The 26184-nt window shown below is 43.4% G+C and overlaps 1 protein-coding gene across 4 annotated transcripts in view; it reads left to right on the top strand.

Moving 5' to 3' along the window:
• The window catches only part of MINDY4 (MINDY lysine 48 deubiquitinase 4), a 459492-nt gene that overhangs the window by 151380 nt on the left and 281928 nt on the right, over positions 1 to 26184 (top strand). The window lies entirely within an intron of this gene.

Raw genomic sequence — 26184 nt, 5'->3', positions numbered from 1 at the left:
CGTACGACAATGTGGTTGCTGTTTCCTGCAATTCCGGAAGTTAGTCGAGATGGTTTCCGTCCACAATGAAGGTTTGGCAGTGCTCATCGGTATTAAGATAAGTAATTTTAAACAAGTGAAATATACGTTTTATAATACTATGAAATGCATTCGTGTTTTATTATAGGATGCTTCCGGGCAATTATATGAGGAGACACTGCCGAAAATCTGGCGGGTGTAGGAGATTTCAACCGCTTTTGAATTGTAGCGGATATCTCCCTGAGAAATAAATATTGGCGGGAGACACCATAAGTTAATTTCAACTTTTGAAATACTATCTGGGCAAGAAGGATGTCAGTATGCTCCCGGTGAAATAAATACCGACGGGAAGAAAATTAGCGCTCCTGATGAAGCAGCAGCGAAACATCGGCCGGGTGTCGAGGCTATTCTATTTTCTTGTCCTTTGACATAGGAAATAATTTCTTGGACTGCGTTAAAAAAAATATATACAAATTGCTCTGGATTTATAAATTTTATTGAAAATACCTTGAAAAATTCAAAAAATAACCAAAAAATTAAAACAAAAAGTACAGTAAAAAATAGTGTATTTAAGGCAGTAAAAAATAGTATAGTTAAGGTTGACTGTAAATGATGAGAAGTCCGGACAACCCCTGTCGAAAAATTCCAGGGACTTGTCGCCAGGCTTGCCAATACGGTCAGTCTTATTTCAAAAAATTTAAAAAAAAATTTTTCTTTGAACAAAATCTTTTTTGAATATAACCTTTAGAGCACAGCCTAGTGATATTTATTTTTTCTTTTTCCTTGTTTGTTTGGTCATAGACATAATAAAACAGCTTTTAAACCAAATGGAACTAGTAATAAACATAGAAAAAACCGAATTTATACACCTTGAACGAAAAAACATTGTAAGAATCTAAAATCCCATCAAAATTAAAAATGACAAGGCAATCGAGCTAACTAATAAAGCTAGAAACCTAGGAGTAATTATAGACACCGAACTCAGCCTTAAGCAACACATATCAATAAAAGTGAGAGAAGGATATGCCAAACTAATGATCCTTAGAAGACTAAAACCCTTATTAACTCAAGATCACTTTCGCACAGTACTACAGGCACTAATATTTGCTAGCATGGACTACTGTATTACACTTTTCCTAGGTTTACCATACACCACAATCAGGCCACTATAAATACTACAGAACTCAGCTGCAAGAATACTAACTGGAAAAGGAAGAAGAGATCACATCACCCAAACACTTGCTGATTTGCACTGGCTCCCAATAGAACAAAGAGTCCAATTCAAAACACTTTGCACAGTTCATAAACTAATAAACGACGAAAATGCTGACTGGCTAAACACTGCCCTACGATTACATGTCCCTCAAAGAAATCTCAGATCAGCGAATAAAGCACTACTAACCGTTCCATCAGTCAAAACAGCAAAATTGTCCCAAGTTAGAGAGAGAGCGCTATCCTTGGCAGGACCGTTATTATGGAACACATTACCACTTGAGCTTAGACTTATGAAAGAACTAAAACTCTTCAAAAAGAGCTTAAAAACATGGCTATTCAAAAAAGCATTTCAAAATGAGGTCGCTAAATAACAACAAATACCTACAGCCGAAAGTCACCTACAAAAAGCAGAATGTTACTTTATTGTTTTAATCATAACTAAATTTTTTTTTTGGAAACTATTTTTATTGAGTTTTAAGCGTTTACATGAAACAACTGAATGGCATGAGCAACAAGTTACCAAATTTTAAACTAAAACAGTTATCACATATGATTACCACAGAATCATATCAACAGTAGCTCCAACACACTTCTCATTTAGAGTATATTTGAGCTATGTAACCGTAAAATATTGGCACCCCATGGATAACTTAAAAAGCAAACCAAACCTATTTGTGCCTAAATGTAAACCGTTGTGATGGTGCATCACTAAACGACGGTATAGAAAAGTTTTTAAATAAATAAAATAAAATAAATTCTTAGAGAGAACATTGGTAGCAGCATGCACACAGACTTTCTCACCCACACCACACCCACACACACTAACACACTTACATATTCACTCTCATACTCTTTCTCACATATACATGCTCATTCTCACAAACACATATACACACTCACTCTCATTCCTTTCATTCACTCCCCAGACTCTCACGCACATACAAATTGACTCAGTTCTTCTCCTCTTCCACACACACACTCATCTCAGTAAATGCAAATTATTCGCTGCTCAACACTTTGAGAAGTAACACAAACCTTTGAAAAAAAAAAGGAAAAAGAGACACCTAGAACCTTGCCTATCTCAGGACTCGATCAGCAGCAGCCTTATCTATGACACAGCAGCAATGCAAACATTATACCATGCCCTAGAACACTAATACACTACCTACTGGGGTTAACAGAGCAAGCCGTACTGCTACAAAGCCCTGCAAAAAAAAACTACATGCCAGCAGAAATACTGCATCTCAATTACTCATGCAGAATATAGACAGACCCTTTCCTAATACAGAATAAGGAACTACAAATTAGAAACAGAAACATGCAGACAAAAATAAAATGGTAACCCGAGAAAACCGAAACTATATGTAATGCACCGAAACAAATATGTAATGCACATTCCCTAAGATAAAATAAGCCAATCACTAACAATTTTTTGCCTTGCGGGAGAGTGAGCTTGTGGCTCTTCTTATTGGAAATTGCCTTAAGAAAGCTTTTCACCGTCCTGTTCGGGGTTTTTCATGTAAATTCACTGACCACGGGTCCCTCTTGGTTCCCTATAATTTCCCCAGTTAGGTTTTTCGGTGGTTCAGTAAGTCTCTGTTCGTTTCCATTCCCCCTCCCCTGGTGGTGATGCCTTGGTGCCCGCCGGCATCAACTGCCTGTCATCACAGTCTTTTCTTTTGTTCATCATGGCCTCATACGGTTTCCGTCGATGTCTGCAGTGTCTGAGGACAGTGACTATCATAGACCCCCATGAGGTGTGTGTTCTCTGCCTGGGGGCATTGCATGACGTCCGAGATTGCTATATATTGTTACTGTAAGTCAAATTGTGTACAAGTAGTAAAGTTCTGCTACCAAACATACATATTAAGGTAAAAATTTGCGCTTATAGCTTTTCTGGCAGTGTTTAATCTGTGGACAATCTCACCTGATGTTCCAGCAATAATCAGCCATCATATGTACAAACATCTACCCTGATACCGTGCCTCCATGACCTTCACATCTTGGTGGAATCGTTCACCTTGCTCATCACTGACTGCACCAAGGTTTTTCAGGAAGTCAGCAAGATGGTTATGCAGAAAATGCACCTTGATGCTCATGTTGCATTGAAGCATTTTGAAGCTCTCCAAGAGTTTCTGGACAATTTCGGTGTAATTCTGTGCGCGTGTATTTCCAAGCAAGTCCTTGACAGGTTTTTGAATGACAACCAAGCATTCTTTTGGAGTTCTGACATTGTCCCAATGAAATGTTCATCTTTAATGAGCTGCCGAATCTGTGGACCATCAAACACACCGGCCTTTATCTTTTCAAACGACAGGCTAGGAAATGCCAAAATGAGATACTTGAAACAGTCTCCTTCAGTTGGCAAAGCTTTAACAAATTGCTTCATGAGTAGATAGGAATTGCACAAATGTGCACCCCCTTGCGCGCGCCGACCCCGGATTTTATAAGATACGCGCAGCTACGTGCGTATCTTATAAAATCCAGCGTACTTTTGTTTGCGCCTGGTGCGCAAACAAAAGTACGCGATCACGCAATTTTTTAAAATCTACCCTAATATATTAATAATCAATTCACATAAAATCACAGTTATATAATTAAGAAAATATAACTTCAAACTTAAAAAAAACCCTTAAAAGTGCTTAAACAAAGCTTTTTTTTTTTTTGGGGGGGGGGGGGAGAGAAAAGATGGCGGTGACTTGTTAAGATGTGTTTGTGAGCTCCATTCCTGCTTAACCTTTTTGCCACTTCTTAAAATGCCTCATAATAAAAGAAAGGGAAGATTGAAGGTGATCTGCCAGCTACCTCCTTGAATGGCCCATATCAGCAGAAGATTGTGGTTTCCTTACTCCTGCATTGACAATTCCTCTGGATCTGTCCTTGGCAGTGGGGAGCCGGTAGTGTCGCCGCTGGACTTTGAGACTATGCTGAGCCTCAGATCCCCTAAGACTTCTTCCCCGCCGCAGTCTAATATCACGTTCGGAGACCCGCTGATGTTGAGTGCCCAGGGATCTAGACAGCGTCAGTGGCTATAGCTGGGGAGGCTCTTCCTTCAGAAGTTGCGAAGACAGAGCAAGGAAGTTCCGCAGCTGTTTCTCTGCCAGGAGAACAGCAGACTGCGTTGGAGAGTGGGGAAGATGGAGGTCCTCTCTTTCTGACTTCTCCTCGCATTAGTGGGGAAAACTCTAGATTCAGAAGTTTGCTAGTAAACCCCAGCATTGGAGACTTAGTGATTTCAGGACACCGGAGTTAATTGGTAAGACCTCAAATAAATACTCTGGACTCTATTTGGGTGGCACTGGTCTTTTTAGAGAATTCTATTTTCTCTTTGATATTACTGACCAATGATATTCATCAGCAGATTTAGACTTCAAAGTCCATGACTACCACTCAAAAAGAAAAGCTAGATGACTGCAAGAAATGGGTTACAGGAGTCCAGAATACTCAGCTGAATTTGGTATAAGATAGTTTGATTCATGCTAAGAAGCTAGAGAATTTGGAAAATTCCATCAGGTATTTAAACCTTAGCATGCTGAATTTTCTATTTATGGATCATATTTCTCTGCTAGATCAGTTTAAAAAGTATTTGTTAGAAATTTTAAAAATTCCTTTGGAACCAATTCCGCCTATTGCCAAAGCATATTTTTTGCCTATGGGAAAAAAAGGGGGATCTCAACTGATATGGCCCCGGGGAATATATATGAAGTTGGAATTGGTCTTAATTTGACTGATTTTCTGGAAAGTTCAGATGTTGTGGAGGTAGTAAACATAGGCACTCTTTTGATTACATTTAATTTGCCTCAGGATTGAGATATGGTTATGAGATTCTTTGTTCGTACTAGATTTAAATTGTTTTATGTACAAAAATTATAGATTTATCTAGATGTCACAAGATCAATGCAAGACTGGGGGGGGAAATTTCTGGCATGTTCTATACCCATGTAAATGTATTTTGAAATTGCATGATGTTAGATATGCATACTTTGAGCCTTCTTAGCTGAGATTTGTTCTTGATTCTCATAAAGCTTCGGTGTCCATTACTAACTAATGGGTTGTTCTATTGATATTTAGCTGATGTAATCTTTTCATATTTTTTTCCTTTTTCTTCTTTTGGTTTGCTCCCTTTTATTTTGTCTTGCTCTTTTTTTCCTTTGATATTGGGTCATAGCAAATTAGGATTTTTTTAAATATATAAATCTATTTGTTAGGCCCAGAATTTCTGTAACAAGTTATCTTGTGTTTATTTGTAAACTGCAATAAAAAAAAACAAAACAAACCAAACCAAACCAAAACTTTTTAGTTTCTTCCTGAAACACTTTACATCCTCCTCCTCCCTGATCTCCTCTGGTAATGCATTTCATAATGTGATGAAAACATATGAAAAGACCCTTACTCTAGTCAGCTGCTGCCAATAATCCTAGGTGGGGAGAATCACTAATAGTTTCCTCCTAGAGGATTTTAAGACATATAGGCTAATACCACTAAGTCTTATTTTTAGTCGTGCAAAATACCATACTTCTGAATACAATAATGTGTGAGTTATCAATAGCAATTTAAATTGAGAACACAGCAGCTCGTATAACTTGTGGGTTATCAATAGCAATTTAAATTCAGAACACAGTGGCTAGTATTGTGACAGGAAGTATGATAAGAACCCCGGCCACGCCATTACTATTAGATCTTAAGAACATAAGGACATAAGAAACTGCCATGCTGGGTTAGACCAAGGGTCCATCAAGCCCAGCATCCTGTTTCCAACAGAGGCCAAACCAGGCCACAAGAACCTGGCAATTACCCAAACACCAAGAAGATCCCATACTACTGATGCAATTAATAGCAGTGGCTATTCCCTAAGTAAACTTGATTAATAGCAGTTAATGGACTTCTCCTCCAAGAAATTAACCAAACCTTTTTTAAACACAGCTACACTAACTGCACTAACCACATCCTCTGGCAACAAATTCCAGAGCTTAATTGTGTGTTGAGTGAAAAATAATTTTCTCTGATTAGTCTTAAATGTGCTACTTGCTAACTTCATGGAATGCCCCCTAGTCCTTCTATTATCCAAAAGTGTAAATAACCGATTCACATCTACATGTTCAAGACCTCTCATGATCTTAAAGACCTCGATCATATCCCCCTCAGCCATATCTTCTCCAAGCTGAACAGCCCTAACCTCTTCAGCCTTTCCTCATAGGGGAACTGTTCCATCCCCTTTATCAGTTTGGTTGCCCTTCTCTATACCTTCTCCATCGCGACTATATCTTTTTTTGAGTTGTGGCAACCAGAATTGTACACAGTATTCAAGGTGCGGTCTCACCATGGAGCGATACAGAGGCATTATGACATTTTCCGTTTTATTAACCATTCCCTTCCTAATAATTCCTAACATTCTGTTTGCTTTTTTGACTGCTGCAGCACACTGAGCCGACGATTTTAAAGTATTATCCACTATGATGCCTAAATCTTTTTCCTGGGTGGTAGTTCCTAATATGGAACCTAACATCATGTAACTACAGCAAGGGTTATTTTTCCCTATGTGCAACACCTTGCACTTGTCCACATTAAATTTCATCTGCTATTTGGATGCCCAATCTTCCAGTCTTGCAAGGTCCTCCTGTAATGTATTACAATCAGCTTAAGAACATAAGAAAATGCCATACTGGGTCAGAACAAGGGTCCATCAAGCCCAGCATCCTGTTTCCAACAGTGGCCAATCCAGGCCATAAGAACCTGGCAAGTACCCAAAAACTAAGTCTATTCCATGTTACTGTTGCTAGTAATAGCAGTAGCTATTTTCTAAGTCAACTTAATTAATAGCAGGTAATGGACTTCTCCTCCAAGAACTTATCCAAACCTTTTTTAAACACAGCTATACTAACTGCACTAACCACATCCTCTGGCAACAAATTCCAGAGTTTAATTGTGCGTTGATTAAAAAAGAACTTTCTCCGATTAGTTTTAAATGTGCCACATGCTAACTTCATGGAGTGCCCCCTAGTCTTTCTATTATCTGAAAGAGTAAATAACCGATTCACATCTACCCGTTCTAGACCTCTCATGATTTTAAACACCTCTATCATATCCCTTCAGCCATCTCTTCTCCAAGCTGAAAAGTCCTAACCTCTTTAGTCTGTCCTCATAGGGGAGCTGTTCCATTCCCCTTATCATTTTGGTAGCCCTTCTGTGTACCTTCTCCATCGCAATTATATCTTTTTTGAGATGCGGCGACCAGAATTGTACACAGTATTCAAGGTGCGATCTCACCATGGAGCGATACAGAGGCATTATGACATTTTCCGTTTTATTCACCATTCCCTTTCTAATAATTCCCAACATTCTGTTTGCTTTTTTGACTGCCGCAGCACACTGAACCGACGATTTTAATGTGTTATCCACTATGACGCCTAGATCTCTTTCTTGGATTGTGGAACCTAACATTGTGTAACTATAGCATGGGTTATTTTTCCCTATATGCATCACCTTGCACTTATCCACATTAAATTTCATCTGCCATTTTGATGCCCAATTTTCCAGTCTCACAAGGTCTTCCTGCAATTTATCACAATCTGCTTGTGATTTAACTACTCTGAACAATTTTGTATCATCTGCAAATTTGATTATCTCACTCGTCGTATTTCTTTCCAGATCATTTATAAATATATTGAAAAGTAAGGGTCCCAATACAGATCCCTGAGGCACTCTACTGCCCACTCCCTTCCACTGAGAAAATTGTCCATTTAATCCTACTGTCTGTTTCTTGTCTTTTAGCCAGTTTGCAATCCACGAAAGGACATCGCCACCTATCCCATGACTTTTTACTTTTCCTAGAAGCCTCTCATGAAGAACTTTGTCAAACGCCTTCTGAAAATCCAAGTATACTACATCTACCGGTTCACCTTTATCCACATGTTTATTAACTCCTTCAAAAAAGTGAAGCAGATTTGTGAGGCAAGACTTGCCTTGGGTAAAGCCATGCTGACTTTGTTCCATTAAACCATGTCTTTCTATATGTTCTGTGATTTTGTTGTTTAGAACACTTTCCACTATTTTTCCTGGCACTGAAGTCAGGCTAACCGGTCTGTAGTTTCCTGGATCGCCCCTGAAGCCCTTTCTAAATATTGGGGTTACATTAGCTATCCTCCAGTCTTCAGGTACTGTTAGGATTGCCGGCAGCGGCCGCCCGCGAACGGGGCCAGGTGTCATGGCTGCCGGCAGCGGGGAGCCGCGTCCGCGACCGGGACATCAGCCGTGGCGGCACTGAGTGGGCTACTCACCTGGGGTCGGGTTCCGGAGGCTCCGCGGAGGCAGGGGCCTCTCGGGAATTGCCTTCACGGCTCCTGTCGCTGCCAAGCCCAGCCAATTGGGTCCTGCTCGGCCGGGCTGACTCCTCCCCCTCCTGTCTCTGTTAGAGCCGATCGCGCGTAGCTGCTGCAGATTTAAAGGGGCCACGACAGGAAGTTGTCGTGGCTCCTTCCTGAAGACTCCTCTCTGGATTTTGGCATTTAAGGCTTGGTCTGCTCCTCAGACCTCGCCTTGGTATCGAAGTTCCTGGCTGGGTTTCATCCAGTACTCCGTGTTCCTGTTTGGTTCTTCGTCCCGCTCTGCTCCTTCTCCCTGTTGGATTGACTCTTGGCTCCTGACCTCCGGACTCGCTTTTGTGCTCCCCGTGGCTTGATCTTGGACCGGCTTTCGTCTCTTTTCCTGGCTTGCTCCTGGACTGGCTTCAGACCCTTCTCCTGACTCGTCTCTGGATTGGTTTTCGACCCCTCTCGTGTATCGTACCCTCGGACCGGCTCTTGGCTATTCTTTGACTCATTCTTCAAGACTACCACGAACTGCTGGAGGCGCCAACCGTCTGGAATCCACGACCTGCAAGGGGCGCCTGCATCCAGACCTTTCTTCAGTCTTCAAGTGAGTCTCCTAAGTCCCAGCGGCCGGATCCCTACGGTCTCCTCCTGGGGGACTGGATCCCCTTTAGGTCTCTACTTTGCCCTTCGACGGTAGAGACCTAAAGGGGGTCCAGTCCCTCTTTGGTAGCGCTGACTCTACCTCGAAACAGGGGTCCACCTTCTGGTTCACAACAGGTACAATGGATGATTTTAATGATAGGTTACAAATTTTTACTAATAGGTCTGAAATTTCATTTTTTAGTTCCTTCAGAGCTCTGGGGTGTATACCATCCGGTCCAGGTGATTTACTACTCTTCAGTTTGTCAATCAGGTCTACCCCATCTTCTAGGTTCACCGTGATTTGATTCAGTCCATCTGAATCATTACCCATGAAAACCTTCTCCATTACGGGTACCTCCCCAACATCCTCTTCAGTTATCACTGAAGCAAAGAAATGATTTAATATTTCCGTGATGGCCTTATCTTCTCTAAGTGCCCCTTTAACCCCTCGATCATCTAACGGTCCAACTGACTCCCTCACAGGCTTTCTGCTTCGGATATATTTTAAAATGTTTTTACTGTGAGTTTTTGCCTCTACGGCCAACTTCTTTTCAAATTCTCTCTTAGCCTGTCTTATCAATGTCTTACATTTAACTTGCCAACGTTTATGCATTATCCTATTTTCTTCTGTTGGATCCTTCTTCCAATTTTTGAATGAAGATCTTTTGGCTAAAATAGCTACTTTCATCTTCCCTTTTAACCATGCCGGTAATCGTTTTGCCTTCTTTCCACCTTTCTTAATGTGTGGAATACATCTGGACTGTGCGTCTAGAATGGTATTTTTTAACAATGACCACGCCTCTTGCACACTTTTTACATTATGTAGCTGCTCCTTTATCATTTTATCAAAGTTTCCCTTTTGAAAGTTTAGCACGAGAGCCGTGGGTTTTGCATACTGTTCCTCTTCCAGTCATTAATTCAAATTTGATCATATTATGATCACTATTGCCAAGCGGCCCCAGCACCGATACCTCTCTCACCAAATCCTGTGCTCCACTGAGAATTAGATCTAAAATTGCTCGCTCTCTCGTCGGTTCCTGAACCAATTGCTCCATAAAGCTATCATTTATTCCATCCAGGAATGTTATCTCTCTAGCATGTCTGGATGATACATTTACCCAGTCAATATTGGGGTAATTGAAGTCTCCCATTATTACCGCACTACCAATTTGGTTAGCTTCCCTAATTTCTCTTAGCATTTCACTGTCCGTCTCATCATCTTGACCAGGTGGACGGTAGTATACTCCTATTATTATAGTCTTCCCTGACACACAAGGGATTTCTACCCATAAAGATTCAATTTTGCATTTAGTCTCATGCAGGATGTTGGACTCTATGCCATCCCGGACATAAAGCGCCACACCGTCTCCCGGGTGCTCCTCTCTGTCATTGCAATATATTTGTACCCCGGTATAGCACTGTCCCATTGCCTCTTTCCACCATGTCTCTGAGATGCCAATTAAGTCTATGTCATCATTCACTGCTATACATTCTAATTCTCTCATCTTACTTCTTAGACTTCTGGCATTAAACTACAGACATTTCAAAGTTTGTTTTTTGTTTGTATTTTCATTTTGATTTTTAATTGATAGGGATAAGTTAGAATTTTTTAGGTCAGGTGAGTTTTTAGTTACAGGCACTTGGACTACTTTTCTTATTATTGGAACCTCACTGTCGGGATGCCCTAATTCTAATGCATTATTAGTATCCTTTGAAGATACCTCTCTCCAAACCATGCGCTGCTGAGCGATTGTCGGCTTTCCCGACAGCATGTGAGAGCCTGTGTGTATGAGAGACAGCATGTGACAGTGTGAGCCTGTGTGTATGAATGATTGTATGAGAGAGAGCATGTGACAGTGAGAGCCTGTGCTTGAGCAAGACAGCATGTGGGAGTGAAAGAGAGCCTGGGTGTGTGAGAGTCAGACAGCATGTGCAAGAGAGAGTGTGTATGAATGACTGTATGAGAGAGAGCATGTGACAGTAAGAGCCTGTGCTTGAGCAAGACAGCATGAGGGAGTGAAAGAGAGCCTGTGTGTGTGAGACTCAGACAGCATGTGCCAGTGAGAGATTGTATGTATGAATGATTTTATGAGAGAGAGCATGTGAGAGTGAGAGCCTGTATGTGTGTGTATGTGAGAGAGAGAAATCATGTGAGAATGAGAACCTGACTGTGTGTTTGAGGGAAGAAGATAGATGGAGAGAAAAGAAATAGAAAAAAAGACAATATGAAAGGAATTGGCAAAAAAAATAAGAAAGGGAAGGTGGAACAAAAAAGCCAGTGACCAATCGATTAGAAAACTAAGATCAGACAGCAAAGGTAAAAAAATATAAATTACTTTTTACTGATTGGCACATGTAATCTTTGGTAATGTGCAAGAGTAGCACTTTCTCTATGCGGATCTCACAATGTACGAGATCAGCATGGAGGAAGTGGAAACCCACGGGCCCTGCACAGAGGAGGCAGCAAAATGGGCTTCAGTGTCAGTAGCAGCAATCAGCGCCTCCCCAATAGCTATGCGGCAGCAGTGACAGTGGCAGCAGAGGAATGAGAGAGGCTCTGAGGTTGCTGGCAAAAGAAAGAGAGGGGGTCTGCCTTTAGTATGTGCATGTGTATGAATGGAACTCTGCCTGGGGGTGTATGTGTGTGAATACATGGGTGCCTCTCTGAGGGTGTGTCTGTGTATGAGAATGAATGGGTGTCTTCCTGTGGTTTGTATGTGTGAGAATAGATGCCTGCCTGTATGTGGTGTATGTGTGTGTGAGAATGAATTGGTGCCTGCCTGGGGGTCTGTGTGTGTGAGAATGAATGTGTGCATGCCTAGGGGGTGGGGAGGGAGTGGTGTGAAAATGAATGGGAGCCTGCCTGGGGGTCAGTGTGTGTGAGAGTGACTGGGAGCTTGCCTGGTTGTGGGTGTTTGTGTGAGAATGATTGGGAGCTTGCCTGGATGTGTGTGTGTTTGTGTGTATGTGAGGGAGCCAGTGAAAGTGAGAGCATGAGTGTGTATGAGAAAATCCAGGGGCGTAAGAGTTTGTGTATGTGTGTATGGGGGGGGGGGGTGTAGAGGGGGAGAGAGTGTCTTAGAGCCTGAGAGTGTGTCAGTGTCTGTGAGAGCAAGAGGTTATGGTGGGTATAAGAGCATGTATGTGTATGTATGTGACTGTGTATGTGTGAGAGAGAATGGAAATGGGAGTATGTGTGAGAGAGAGAGGATAACCTCCTAATCCTCGACAATATCAGGGTGTCTGGAAATCAAGAGCTCCCACCTATAGACAGCAGGGGCTTTTTAAAATCCTTATTAATTTTAATTATTGGGTGTTATTTGATATATGTGCTGTTTTGAAATATTTTATTGGTGTTTGGGAAATTGTAAAAAATGTATATGATTTTAATTAATAGAAATTCTATTTATCAATAGTTTTAAAATATTCTTTTATTAGTATGGTTTTACTATTATAACTGATGCTTTATGTTTCTTGATTTTATTTGTTTTATGAGGAATGGTGGTTCTGTTTTTCCGTTGTTAATTCACAGAGTCTGGCTTCTTGGGGTTTCCATTTCAGTTTTTGTCTAATTTGTGCTCCTTTATTTTGTATTCTGTATTTGGTGAGGGTCTGTCTCTGCTCTTAGGGGCGGATTTTAAAAGGAGCGCGAATAGCCTACTTTTGTTTGCGCTCCAGGCGCAAACAAAAGTACGCTGGATTTTAGTAGATACGTGCGGAGCCGCGCGTATCTGCTAAAAACCTGGATCGGCGCGCGCAAGGCTATGGATTTTGTATAGCCGGCGTGCGCCGAGCCGCGCAGCCTACCCCTGTTCCCTCCAAGGCCGCTCCGAAATCGGAGCGGCCTCGGAGGGAATCCTCTAACGCCCTCCCCTCACCTTCCCCTCCCTTCCTCTGCCTAACCCACCCGCCCGGCCCTGTCTACACCCCCCCCTTACCTTTGTTGGGGGATTTACGCCTCCCAGAGGGAGGCGTAAATCCCCGCGCGCCAGCGGGCCTCCTGCACGCCGGGCAGCGACCTGGGGGCGGGTATGGAGGGCGCGGCCACGCCCCCGGACCGCCCCGGGCCGTAGCCATGCCCCCGTACCCGCCCCCAAAACACTGCCGACACACCCCGAAAACGCCGCGAGGACCGGTACCGCCCCCGACACGTCCCCCTCGGAGAACCCCGGGACTTACGCGAGTCCCGGGGCTCTGCGCGCGCCGGTAGGCCTATGTAAAATAGGCTTCCCGGCGCGCAGGGCCCTGCTCGCCTAAATCCGCCCGGTTTTGGGCGGATTTAGGCGAGCAGGGCTCTTAAAATCCGCCCCTGTGTGTGTGACCATGATGAGAGATTCTGCTAGCATAGGGATCTATAGCAATCGGGTTTGTTTTGTTTCCTCAGTAGGTGGTGTATTGGTATTGTAGGACCCAGTGTAATATTTACCCTTGCTTTTTCACAGGTAGGGTTATTGTTTGAGTCCTTGGTGTTCTTACTGTTATGTTATGATGGGATTGCAGTATAGATTTTGAGTGTCTTTTTTGCGAGGTTTTGTGTTAGTTCACAATGTGCCTGGCAGTGGAAGGTGTTTGTGCTACTATTGCTGTGAGGTGACACCAGAATTTGAAAATATCTTTTAGTATGATGAGCTGTAAGGGAAACATCCAAATTCAATTGTTTGGGGGAATTTCAGTGATGCACAGAGTTACAGAACTGGAGGTGCAGGATTTATATTGACATTCTGTCCCTTCCTATAAATTCGAGACTTCACTCTCATAGCCATATAGAATTAGTTGAATGAGGCTATCAAATAATTTTATAGTGTGAAACTGGCCAGCTTTTGGACTTTTGTATTAACACCAAATATTCAAAAGCTGTGTTCATCCCATCAAGCTCATACATCTTATTAAAGAGGTAAATTGAATAACACAATAACTTTGTTTTATTATTGTTACTCATAAATTATAACAATAACATGAATCTTGGAATATTATATATTTTTAATATAAATGAAAGGTTTTCACAAGATAGGTTGTGTCGTGAAACATTTTATTTATGTATATATTTAAGGAATCATACATAAATTGTCGAAATACATTTCGTTCGTTTAACCTTTAACCTCTGATTTGCTAGTAGACTGAATTACTGTGTCCCGAAATTATGTTTGTCTAAAAGTGTGTCACCAACATGAAAAGTTTGGAAAGCTCTGCTCTCCTGGGTCTGTGATAAATGCCAAAGCCATAGAAATACAGGATTGACGAAGTGTTAGATGTGTAAAATCCCCTAAATCCTTCCATATGGGAGTGTAAGGGGTTCAACTATGTGAAACCCAAATCTATAGGGGCTTATCTCAGGTGTAATGTACTTAAATTAATTTCTGAAAATATACCTTGAGCACTTCCTTATATCCCTTGTTACTGGGAGTGCACTCTGTGCCAATGCACATCCTCACCATTTGAACTAGTGTATCGTCATTGCAATTTTCCTAATCCTGCATCCCCCTTTTGAAAATGTGAGAAATGCTGTGTGTAGAAAATAGCCACTTTGGACTAACTATCAATTTTTTTTTACTGTACTGCTCCTAGATCAGCCTCCCTAAAACCCACAGTTCCTTTTAAAGGCAATCTCTCTCAGCTGAAGCCAGTGGGGGAGAAACACTCTAATCATGTTGTAAAGGTACATTATGTATTAGAGGACTCCTGTATTCCTGTTGCCACAATAAGGAAGGGAAAAGCTTTGCAAGTAAAATCTGTTTCCACATTGGCTTCACTTAACACAGATTTACAGAAATCTTTAGATCACAGTGAAGTTATTCTGCAGCACCAGACACTGGAAAAGGAAAAACATTGTAATGAAGTTTCAAAGGTACCTGTCTTGATAAATAACTGTCTTCTATTTCTGCTCTCACTAGCCCCAGTCTGAATCTTGATCCTGCCAGGTTAGTTGTTACACCTGTTCCTGATAAAACTATTTTTATTTCATCTGCAGCCAAGGTTAATTTATCTTTAAAATCAGTACCTGGAAAATGGAATTCTGCGAAACCCAGCTCTGCTACCTCTGTGTCTTCCACTCAGTTAACAGATGCTGACAGGTCAGCCCTGAATATCCAGCTGCAGCTAATCAGATATTGATAAGACCAACATGAGCCTCACGCAGATCAGCCTGCACATTCTCCACAACTAGATGGGGTAACTTTACTCTAATTAAACCTGGTTTTGTTTCTGATTCTCTGAAGACTCTGGTTCTGTAGTCATATCCCAACCAGCCCAGAGCCTATTTTGAAAAAGATATTGGCATTAATCCAACCAAACAGTATCCAATGCCAGAGTGTAACCCAGATCTTCTGTCTTACTCTTCTGCAAATAAATATTCACTTAAGGAAGATCTGGTATTCCAAATCTAGAGTCTACCCCTGCTTCTGAGGGGAAATCTAACCATATCCCAATTCTTAGCTTTGTTTCAAATCCTGCTTTATGGAATCCAGTCCAGGATATTGCCTCAGTACCTCCTAAGTTCCTGGTCAAGACTATCTCTGCTACACGCCTAAAGACCTCAGCCCAGGATGTGGTTACTGTATGTGCAGAGACTACAATCCAAGTGGCCACGACAGTCAGCCCAGCAATCTGGTCAAGGATATGACTGCAACTCTAAAGACTCCAGCCAGAGATTTTTCAGAAAACCCTCTGAGAATGTCAACCTAAATCTCCCTGGCAGTCTCTGGGCCCCTGCCTCAGCTGGTGTCCATGGATTCTAGGGTCTTGCTCCCTAAGAATTTGCCTGCTTCTCCCCAGCCAATGAGGGACTCTGCCACATTTTCTATGTCTTTACAGCCAGAGAACCCAGTTCCTGCAGTACCTCTGCTCCAGGAGGAGCCTGGCCCAGACATGCCACAGCAGGGAGAGTCTGGTCCTGCAACTCTGTTCCAGGGGGAGCTCGGTCCAGGAAATCTGCTCTATAGGGAGCCTGCTCCTGCAACACCACTCCAGGAGAACTCTGACCCTGCAACTTTGCTCTAGGAGAACTGTGACCCTGCAATTTTGCTCCCAGAGAGCTCCCCGTCTGTTACTCCAGTCCTGATTATTCTTAGAATATGGTCCAGAACTTCCTTTAAGATCAAGTTTACTTAGGGAATAGCCATTGCTATTAATTGCATCAGTAGCATGGGATCTTCTTGGTGTTTGGGTAATTGCCAGTTTCTTGTGGCCTGGTTTGGCCTTTATTGGAAACAGGATGCTGGGCTTGATGGACCCTTGGTCTGACCCAGCATGGCAATTTCTTATGTTCTTATGCTCAGTCTCCTATGGATTCTGGTGCCCACTTTATCCCTTGCTACATCCCTGATGTTCAAGATCCTCCTGCTCGGTGGGACCCTGGTGGATGGAGTTTTAAAAGGGGGGTACTGTAATGATTCTGCCTGCTATGCAGCCTCCCTGCCAGAAGAGGTCCTCAAGGAGTTACCCTTGCTCTCATTCTAGCCATCTTCTTGATAGGTCCATGATCAGCTGGACCAGCCTTGCCTCTCTCTCAACCCATTGCCTTGTCATCGAGCCTCTTCAGTTCCTTGTTTGACCCATCTTTGCCTGTTCCTGTGCAGTCCTTGGGGCCTCCTGCTTGCTACTTATCTAGCTCTGGGACCTCCGTGGACTTCTGTTCTTGTCTCCTGGCCTTCGAGTCTTCTAGCTTAGCTCCGTCTGGCCTTGCAGCCTTTTGGCCCTCAGACTTTCTTGCCTTGTGGCCCTCAAGCCTTTTTATCTTGTGGCCTTCAAGCCTTTGAGCTATGCCTTGCCTCGCTCTATGGCCTTTGGGCCTCCTAGTTCTTATCTTATGTTGCCTTCTGACCTTCAGGCCTTCCAGCTATTCCCTTGCCTTTCCCTATGGCCTTTGGGCCCTCTGTGTTCCCTTGCCTTTCTAGTCCCGCCTTGTCTTGTCCTGTCCGGCCCTTGTCTTATTCTGTCCAGTCCTCCTCATGGGTCCAGTTTCCACTGGGCTTTGCCCTTGTCTCCAGTCCAAGGCCTTGCCCTTACCTTCAGTACTAGCTTATATCTCATTTTCCAGCCCTGGCTTCTAGACCCAGCTTATCTCCAGTACAGCCTAAGTCCTGCTGGCCACTAGAATCCGAGGGCTGAACCTGCGAAGGAGGTAGCTAGTCCAGGTAGAAGATCCTGTCAAGTCTGACCCTAGTCCTGTGATAGATCCCCATCCAGCTGGTTCCCCAATTCTCTGACACCTTCATTCAGTATACAAATTGTTTTCATTGCAGCCAGATCATTGGCAGCAGCCATTGGAACATAATGAATGGCATGTTTAGGGGCCAATAGTCTGCGTGAAGATGAACACGGTAAGTTAACGAATGTGTCCTTCTCTCGAGAACATCTCTTTGGAGACAAGCTCAGGAAAACAATTGCCTAAATTAAGGAGCAGCATGTGGCTGTCCAATCTCTCTGTATGGGCTCTGAGCAAGAATCCTCATCAAGGTGTCTTTACTTTGCTTTTAAGCAATTCTATTTCCATAAACGCCCTTTCTGCCAGTTCAAGGGATCTCATGCCCCACCTGTTCTTCCACAGCAACAACTTTTGACTTACAGATGTTATCATGAGAGATGTCAACCAAAGATGTGCAACAGTCCTAGCCCAAACGAAGCTCAACATTTAGACCACAACTCCTCCAGTAGAGGGGAAAATCCACCTCTTCCTGGAGGAGTGACGAAAGATACCAAGGACTGTTGGGGTCTCAAGATTATGGAGTCTGGTTACCAGTTACACATCTCCCTCCTTCCAGCACTACCCCATTGTTCAGCTTTTAATCTGGATCCATCTCACTTGATTTGAGGAGGAGTCATGTCTCATCTAACAGGTGATAGAACCTGTCCTTCCCAACCAATGTGGCAAGGGATTCTACTCACAGTATGTCCTTATCCCCAAGAAACTGAAGGGATTGAGGCCTATCCTGGATTTACAAAGTCTAAACAAGAGCCTGTTGCGGGAGAAATTAAAAATGAATTCCTTCCACATCATCCTGCCCTTCATTAAAGCGTGAAATTGAATATGTGCCCTGGATCTGAAAGATGCTTTTGCTCACATACTTATCCATCCCTCCCATTTCCCTACCTTAGTTTTGAGGTGGCTTCCTCACTATCAGTACAGAGTGCTCCCTTTCTGGCTCTCAGCAGCATAAACGATTTTCACCAAGTGTCTGGTGGTAGTAGCAGGACATCTTCATCCTCAGGGCATCTGTGTTTTTTCTTACTTGGATGACTGGTTAGTGATGGGATCCTCTCAAGCAGCAGTGTGGCACTCCCTGCAGAGGACAATCCAGTTTATTTAGTCACTGGGATTCATTATGAATTTTGAAAAGTTCAAACTTGTCCTGTTGCAAAAAATCAAGTTCATAGGGCAAGGATAGAGTCTGTGGAGGAGACAGCGTTTCTTCTGGTGGAGTGAACATGTTTCCTCTGATTCCTAGTTCAATGGCTGACACAGAAGGATCAAGTTCTAGCCAGGGAAATGTTGGTTGTCTTTAGCCACATGGCGACAGCAGTTCATGTAGTCCCCTTAACCCCCCTCCACATGCAAATTCTTCAATGGGCCTCTGCACGCATTGGAACCAGTTATTTCAGCCCTTATCATCCCTAGTGGAGATGTTTGTGGAAATGAAGAAGTCAATCCACTGGTGGCTAGACCTGAATGTCCTGGAGATGGGGGTAGCCCTTTGACAGTTCCTACATCTAGTGAAACTGGCAACAGATGTGTCCACAAGGGGCTGGGACATGCACACAGGTCCATTTCAACCCCAAGGAATCTGGTCATCAACAGAATGACTGTATCAAATCAATCTGCTGGTGCCTCACATAATTAGACATGCCTTAAGAGCTTTTTCTCATCTTCTTCGGGGAAAGAGAATTCTTATCCAGACCGACAATACCTTCCTGGGATCTCCAATACTTTAGCTGATTGCCTCAGCAGAGTATTTTGTCTTCATGAGTAGGATCTGCATCAGACAATGGCCTTTGATCGATTTTTGCATCAGAGATTTTTGAAGCAAGTAGAGTATAGATCCACTCCAGATGATTTTATGCTCAAATATGATGCTGATCTATTGAATGCTTTTCTCTGATAGCCAGAACAGTGCAGAAAGTGCTCAAAGATTGGGTTCACTTGATACTTATTGCTTCAGCAAGTATGGTTATCATACCTTGTCCGGTTGGGGTCTGCTCCAAAGTTAACTCAAGAAGAGAGTCATCTGTAACCTCCGAACTTACCCTCTCACAACTTGACAGTGTGGATGTTGAGCACTCGCTAATTGCTTCCCTGTCACTACCCAGGGAATTTGAAAATGTTTTCGTTTCTGCCAGGAAGCTTTCAATCAGCAGAGCATACAACTTTAAATGGAAACACTTTTCCTACAGTTCCTCTCATTTATTTAAATCAGATAGCAAGCATTTCAAGGTCATGTAGAATGTCTACACCTTTTAGAGGTAGATAAGAGTTTTATTGTAGTGGCATAAAATAGACAATGGTTTTATATAAGGTAGATATTATTTTAAGTCTCTGGTTTAACAGAGAAAATCTCTTGTTACAAAGGTTATAAAATTTCCTGTGTCTAGCTCAAAATCAGCTTGCACATCTCAGATGTAAATTCTTCCCTAACTACAAGGACTCTCCCAGCTCAACTCAAAAATGTAATCATATGTTCATATTAAAAAAAACCCAAAAACCTTCTGAACCCTGCCCCAGAATGCCTCTAAACAACCGCTTTTTTTTACCCTGTTAACATTTACACATAGCCTTAGAAATATACATATACCCGTGATGTTTTCAACATAGCAGATATGCATGTACATGCTACTTGCATGCATTTATATTGATTATACATGTGGAAACCTTTTATAAATTAACTCCTCAATGTTTAGCATAACATGCTCACCTATGTTGTCCCCACATTAGGTGCATAGTGCATAATGGATTAATTAATAATGGTTAGCTCATGCATTCATTTTTACACACTTTTAGTACTTAGACCCCTTAAAGCTCATTAGCGATTAGTACTGAACTTTGGATGCATAATGCAATGAAATCATTTTATACCATGGATTTATTGTAATAATATAAAATTATCATCAGTCATATTTCCCACAACAGCTATTAGTTTTGTCAACACTATAACAGTTTTAAATTCTCTCTAGGTGCCATAGTTCCCTCTTGGAAATTCTGTATCAAACTGTGTTGTAATGATACTCAAATTGCAGTTCCACGTATTATGTGCATATAATTTCCCTGAGGCGCCCATCTAGATCTCATGGGATGAGCAAGTTACATGCAGAGAATTAATTTTATAACTGAGTAGTAAAACGGGTGAGTCATTTCCTTCTGAAATGCATATATTGTGGAGCATTGTATGTGTGAAATCCAACTTTCAATGGATTGAACCCTTAATAGTTTTGTCAAATAAAAACAAAAAGTTGCCTTTATGTAAAGGAAAAAATTGCTAGGCTAGGAGGTACGGTAAATCCTTTCAGCTGGAAAAGCTCTGCATGTGTGTATTTCTTTCTTTTATGTCACTTCACACTCTCAGAGGAGGAAATCCAAGAAAGTGGAAAGTGCCCAGTGCAGCTATTGTTGCTACAACATTTTGCGTTGGAAGGGTGTTGGTGGGAAAAGTGTTCTGAACATGATTCTAAAAGAACATGCTGTTAATGATAATTTTTTCACAGTAAAGGCCCTTGGTATACTAAAATCCTCAATTTCAAAAGCAGATATAGGTACTTAAAACTATCAAATGAAAATGATTATGTCTTTTGATGTTCATGTTCTTTTTCTCAGAGGACAATCAGGATGGTAGACCTCACACATGGGTGACAACATCAGATGGAGCCTGGATGCGGAAAACTTAGGTCAGAGTTTCTAAAACTTTGACTGGGCACACTGAGCATGCCCAGCATACCCTATACCACTCATCTACACAAAGTCTCTCTCCATTCTCTCTTTTTCTGTGGAGCTGCAAGCTTCAGGGTGTGAGTGAGTTCACTTTGGCTGTTTTTGGCCTTGTGGAAACCTTTCCTTTTTCTCGTGTTTTTCACGGTATTTTCCGTGTTGTTCTGTCATCAGGTCCCTCTCGGTGTCATTCCCGTACTGCTCCTAGTCAGGGTTTTCGATGATTTGGGTAAGTTTATTTTTGTGGTTAATTCCCTGTGGCAATAGTGCATCGGTGCCCATTGGCTGTTGCCACCCCACTGCCATCGCTTCTGCTGTGTGCTCTTTTGTTTCATCTGACATGGTCACATCTGGTTTTCTGCGATGCCCCCAGTGCCCGAGTACCATATACCTCTCAAATCCACCTGAGATATGTGTCTTCTGCCTGGGGGCATCGCATAACATCCAGGGTTGCTGCTTATGCGCCCAGATGACCCTGAAGGGATGTGGGCTTCGGCTCAACAAGATGGCTCGCCTCTCCAACCTCCTTTACCTTCCACGGGGCTCCAGCGGTGAACTAGGCCTGCGCGATCGGCGCTGAAGCCCGTCGGGGTAAGGCCTCTTGTTCCGCTCACCCCGATCGGGCTCCCTCGCCGATCGCCGGCCTGTTTCTTCAGATTCCACCTACCTGCAAGGCCGCGAATCCCCGCCTCCAGCCGGCCGAGATCGGAGCCGCGATTCGCCGCCTCGAGCCGGCCTCGACTCGGACCACGAGCCCTCGCCTCCAGCAGGCCCCAAGCCGAGCCGCAAGCCTTCGCCCCGAACCGCCCACGAAAAACGTCGCGGCGGTGACGTCAGAGGCGCGACCGGCGGGATATTTAAACCACCACTCTCCCTGGCGTCGCGCGCCGGGCGTCGTGTGCACGAAGGAGCGCGACAAAGGGGCCTGCCCCTTTGTTTCGCCCCTTCGTGTCAACCCTCGCCCGAGCTGCTGCACTCAATACCGCATTAGAACTCGGCTAGCATCCATTCAGCTCACGTCCTTCCAACTCTCATCCATCAAGAGATCATCCTGCGCCCACTCAACAGACAAGCGCCCACTCAGACAAGCTTCCTGCGCCCACTCAACAGACAAGCGTTCTGCGCCCACTCAACAGACAAGCGCCCACTCAGACAAGCGTCCTGCGCCCACTCAACAGATAAGCTTCCTGCGCCCACTCAACAGACAAGCATCCTGCGCCCACTCAACAGACAAGCGTCCTGCGCCCACTCAACAGACAAGCTTCCTGCGCCCACTCAACAGACAAGTGTCCTGCGCCCACTCAACAGACAAGCGCCCACTCAACAGACAAGCGCCCACTCAGACAAACTTCCTGCGCCCACTCAACAGACAAGCGCCCACTCAGACAAGCTTCCTGCGCCCACTCAACAGACAAGCGCCCACTCAACAGACAAGCTTCCTGCGCCCACTCAACAGATAAGCTTCCTGCGCCCACTCAACAATCAAGCGTCCAAAGCGTCCTGCGCCAAGCAACCAACCTGTACTCATCCAGAGCCCTAACCAACTAATTACTTATCTCCTAATTCCAGGCTTTCCTCCCTTCTACCATCCGCCCACCCACTGCGCCAGCTATTCAACAACCCACAATGTCTCTAGTTCTTCCAATACCAATCTTACAACACCGCCTCCCATCTAAGAGAATATCTACCAGACGAGCCCTTCACAATAACTTAAAAACCCTCACCCCCATCTTGATTACACCTATCACCCAGCTTTTAGGCCTCTCCCTCTTCTCACTCTCTCTTTTCAATGCACAATCCCTAACAAAAAAATCCCTAATTTTCAATGATTACCTCACCGACGCCAAACCAGATATTTGCGCAGTAACCGAAACATGGCTCAAGCCTCAGATACGGCTTTAATAAACCAATTACCTACACAGACCTATGATGTCTTCTCACTCCCGAGACTGAAAAAAAGAGGAGGTGGAATCCTTCTGGCCACCAAAAAAAGCCTTAACTTCTCCCAACATCCGTACAGCTCTAACTCAAAACTGGAAGTCGGCTTCTTTACCTCACAAAATCTTCAAATCCTTCTTGTCTACGCCCCCCCAGGGCTCCTAGAATCCGATGTCTCCCCCATTCTTGAAATCACCACCATGCTCATCAACTTGGATACTCCAGCAATCATCTTAGGTGATTTCAATCTGCACATAGACATTCCTTCTCCATCTAACAGCTGCGTAACCCTCCTCTCAGCCCTGTCTGCTATGGGATTCCAACAACTAGTCAACGAACCCACACACAAAGCGGGTCACACTCTGGACTTGATTTTCGTCAATAAAGGCATTACGACTACATCCAATCTGAAGAACAAAAAGGTTCCATGGTCAGACCACACTCTCATCTCTACCTCCTTCGCGCTGAAAGAATCCAACACTCCTAACATCCCCTCACCTTCATTCCACTACAAGAGGCGATGCTCCCTAGAAGACCTTAACACCCAGTTGGTCTCACAGCTCCCATTATTAGACTTCACCGACCCGAACACTGCCATTCGCTCCTGGAATAACATAACAGAAAATATAGCTAATAAGCTCTGTCCTTCAACAACAAAAAAATCTCACACCAATGCCGGCAGCAGACAACCTTGGTTCACCATTGAACTCAGAAAACTAAAACAAAGTTTAAGAAAAAAAGAAGCAATCTGGCGTAAAACCCCTTGCGACTCCACTATTTCCTCATACAAATCTATTCTATACCAGTACAAATCCCTCACCTCAAAGTCAAAAAAAGACTATTATGCATCTAAGATTCACAACCTGGTCTTTGACGCCAAAGCCCTCTTCACTTATGTCTCCAGCCTCACCCAAGCCTTACCGCGAGAAATCCCCGGCAACACGGCTCAGTCCAAAGCTGAAGAACTTGCTCAGTTTTTCCAAAATAAAATCACCAATCTCCTAACACAACTGCCCCCCGACACCGCCGCCCTCCAGACATATCATCAACCTGCCTACAAAAACGTCAGCTTAAACACCTTTGAACCCGTCTCTTCCATTGAGATACAAGCCATCCTGAAAAGAATGAAACCCTCGTCTCATCCTGCAGACCACATCCCCTCCAAACTACTTCTATCTATTCCAGACACAATAGCCACATCATTGACAAATATCATCAATTGCTCCCTAGCCCAAGGAACCTTCCCAGATGATCTCAAAATGGCCTCAATCTCACCGCTCCTAAAGAAACCTAACCTTGACCCGAAGGACCCCAACAACTTCCGCCCCATCGCTAACCTCCCATTCATTGCCAAGATCATGGAAAAACTAGTGAACTCTCAACTTTCAGATTTCATCGAAGACAACAATCTTCTCTTCACCCCACAACACGGCTTCCGAAAAAATCGAGGCACAGAATCCCTCCTCACCTCGTTGACAGACCTTATCTTATTGGGCCTCGACAAAGGAAACTCTTTCCTATTGATCTTATTAGACTTATCCGCAGCGTTTGACACGGTCAACCACGCCATCCTCCTAAACCAGCTGTCGTCCATAGGAATCAGCGGCACTGTCCTATCCTGGTTCAAAACCTTCCTCAACAACAGAGGCTACAAAGTTAGACTCCAAAACAAGGAATCTTCAAGATTTGACGCCGTCATAGGAGTCCCGCAAGGTTCTTCATTATCTCCGACTCTTTTCAATATTTACCTTCTTCCTCTCTGCCAACTTCTCACCGACCTCAATCTAAAGTATTTCCTATACGCAGATGATATTCAAATCATCATCCCCATCAAAGACACATACTCTAAAACTCTTGACTTCTGGGAATCATGCCACCTGAAAATCAAACAACTACTCAACAGCCTTCACCTCATCTTAAACTCCTCCAAGACAGAAATCCTACTCATCTCTCCTGAGAACAATAGCTCTAACTCTTCTCTTCCTACCAACCTACCTACCTCACAAGTTAGAGACTTAGGAGTGATAATAGACAACCGGCTAAACTTCAAAGCACATATCAACAAAACAACCAAAGACTGTTTCTATAAACTCCATGTCCTGAAAAGGATAAGACCTCTCTTCCATGCTCAAGACTTCAGAACGATCATCCAAGCAGTCATCTTCTCAAAATTAGACTACTGCAATTCCCTATTGCTAGGTCTGCCTTCATCCTATTCCAAACCATTACAGATGGTTCAAAATTCAGCAGCCCGACTACTAACAGGCGCAAAAAAGAGAGACCACATAACTCCCATCCTGAAAGAGCTACATTGGCTACCCGTATACTTCCGTATCATGTATAAAGCCATGTGTGTCATCTTCAAAACTATACATCAACGCATCTCCCTCGATCTTCAAATCCCCCTCCAAGCATACAATTCGACAAGACCTACCAGAGAAGTTTACAGAGGCGCCCTCCAAGTTCCTCCCACGAAAACGACCAGACACATTACCCTCAGAGATCGGGCCACCTCCACAGCTGGCCCTTCTCTATGGAATTCCATTCCTACAGATCTCAGACTAGAACCATGCCTCCTAACTTTTAGGAAAGGACTTAAGACTTGGTTATTCAAGCAAGCTTTCCCAGACACAATCTAATGACACAATCCAAGGACTCAATCCAAGGACTCCCCAAAACATTCAACCATTAACAATACCATTTGTACATAGTATTTAATTAATTTAATCTGTATTTTGTCTAACCAGTTATTCTTTCCTATCTCTTCCTTCTCCTCCAAGTTCTGTGACCCTTGTTAATTGTAACTGTTTCCTTCGATCACCACAGTTTTAGTTTGATGTATTTAATGCACCCCGTTTCATGTAAACCAGCAAGATATGTCCTCATGATTGCCGGTATATAAAAACCTTAAATAAATAAAATAAATAAATAAATATTAAGGTTGAAGTAGTCCGAGCCATCGGCATCAGCATCGGCGGCATTGGCATCGAAAGACCAAGGAGTCTCACCATTAGACATCGAGCCATTGACATCGGTGAGACCGTTGGTTCTGTAGATGCCATCAGCGGATAGAGGTGCCGAAGACCAACCACTGTCGATCTCCTCTAGGCCAACGATGTTGAGTTCCTTGTCATTTTCATCAGCACTGGG

This window comes from Rhinatrema bivittatum, chromosome 2 (genome assembly GCF_901001135.1).
Source record: "Rhinatrema bivittatum chromosome 2, aRhiBiv1.1, whole genome shotgun sequence".
In the NCBI taxonomy this organism is placed as follows: domain Eukaryota; kingdom Metazoa; phylum Chordata; class Amphibia; order Gymnophiona; family Rhinatrematidae; genus Rhinatrema; species Rhinatrema bivittatum.
Note: the sequence above shows the minus strand (reverse complement) of the source record. Positions and strands in the feature narration are given on the sequence as shown.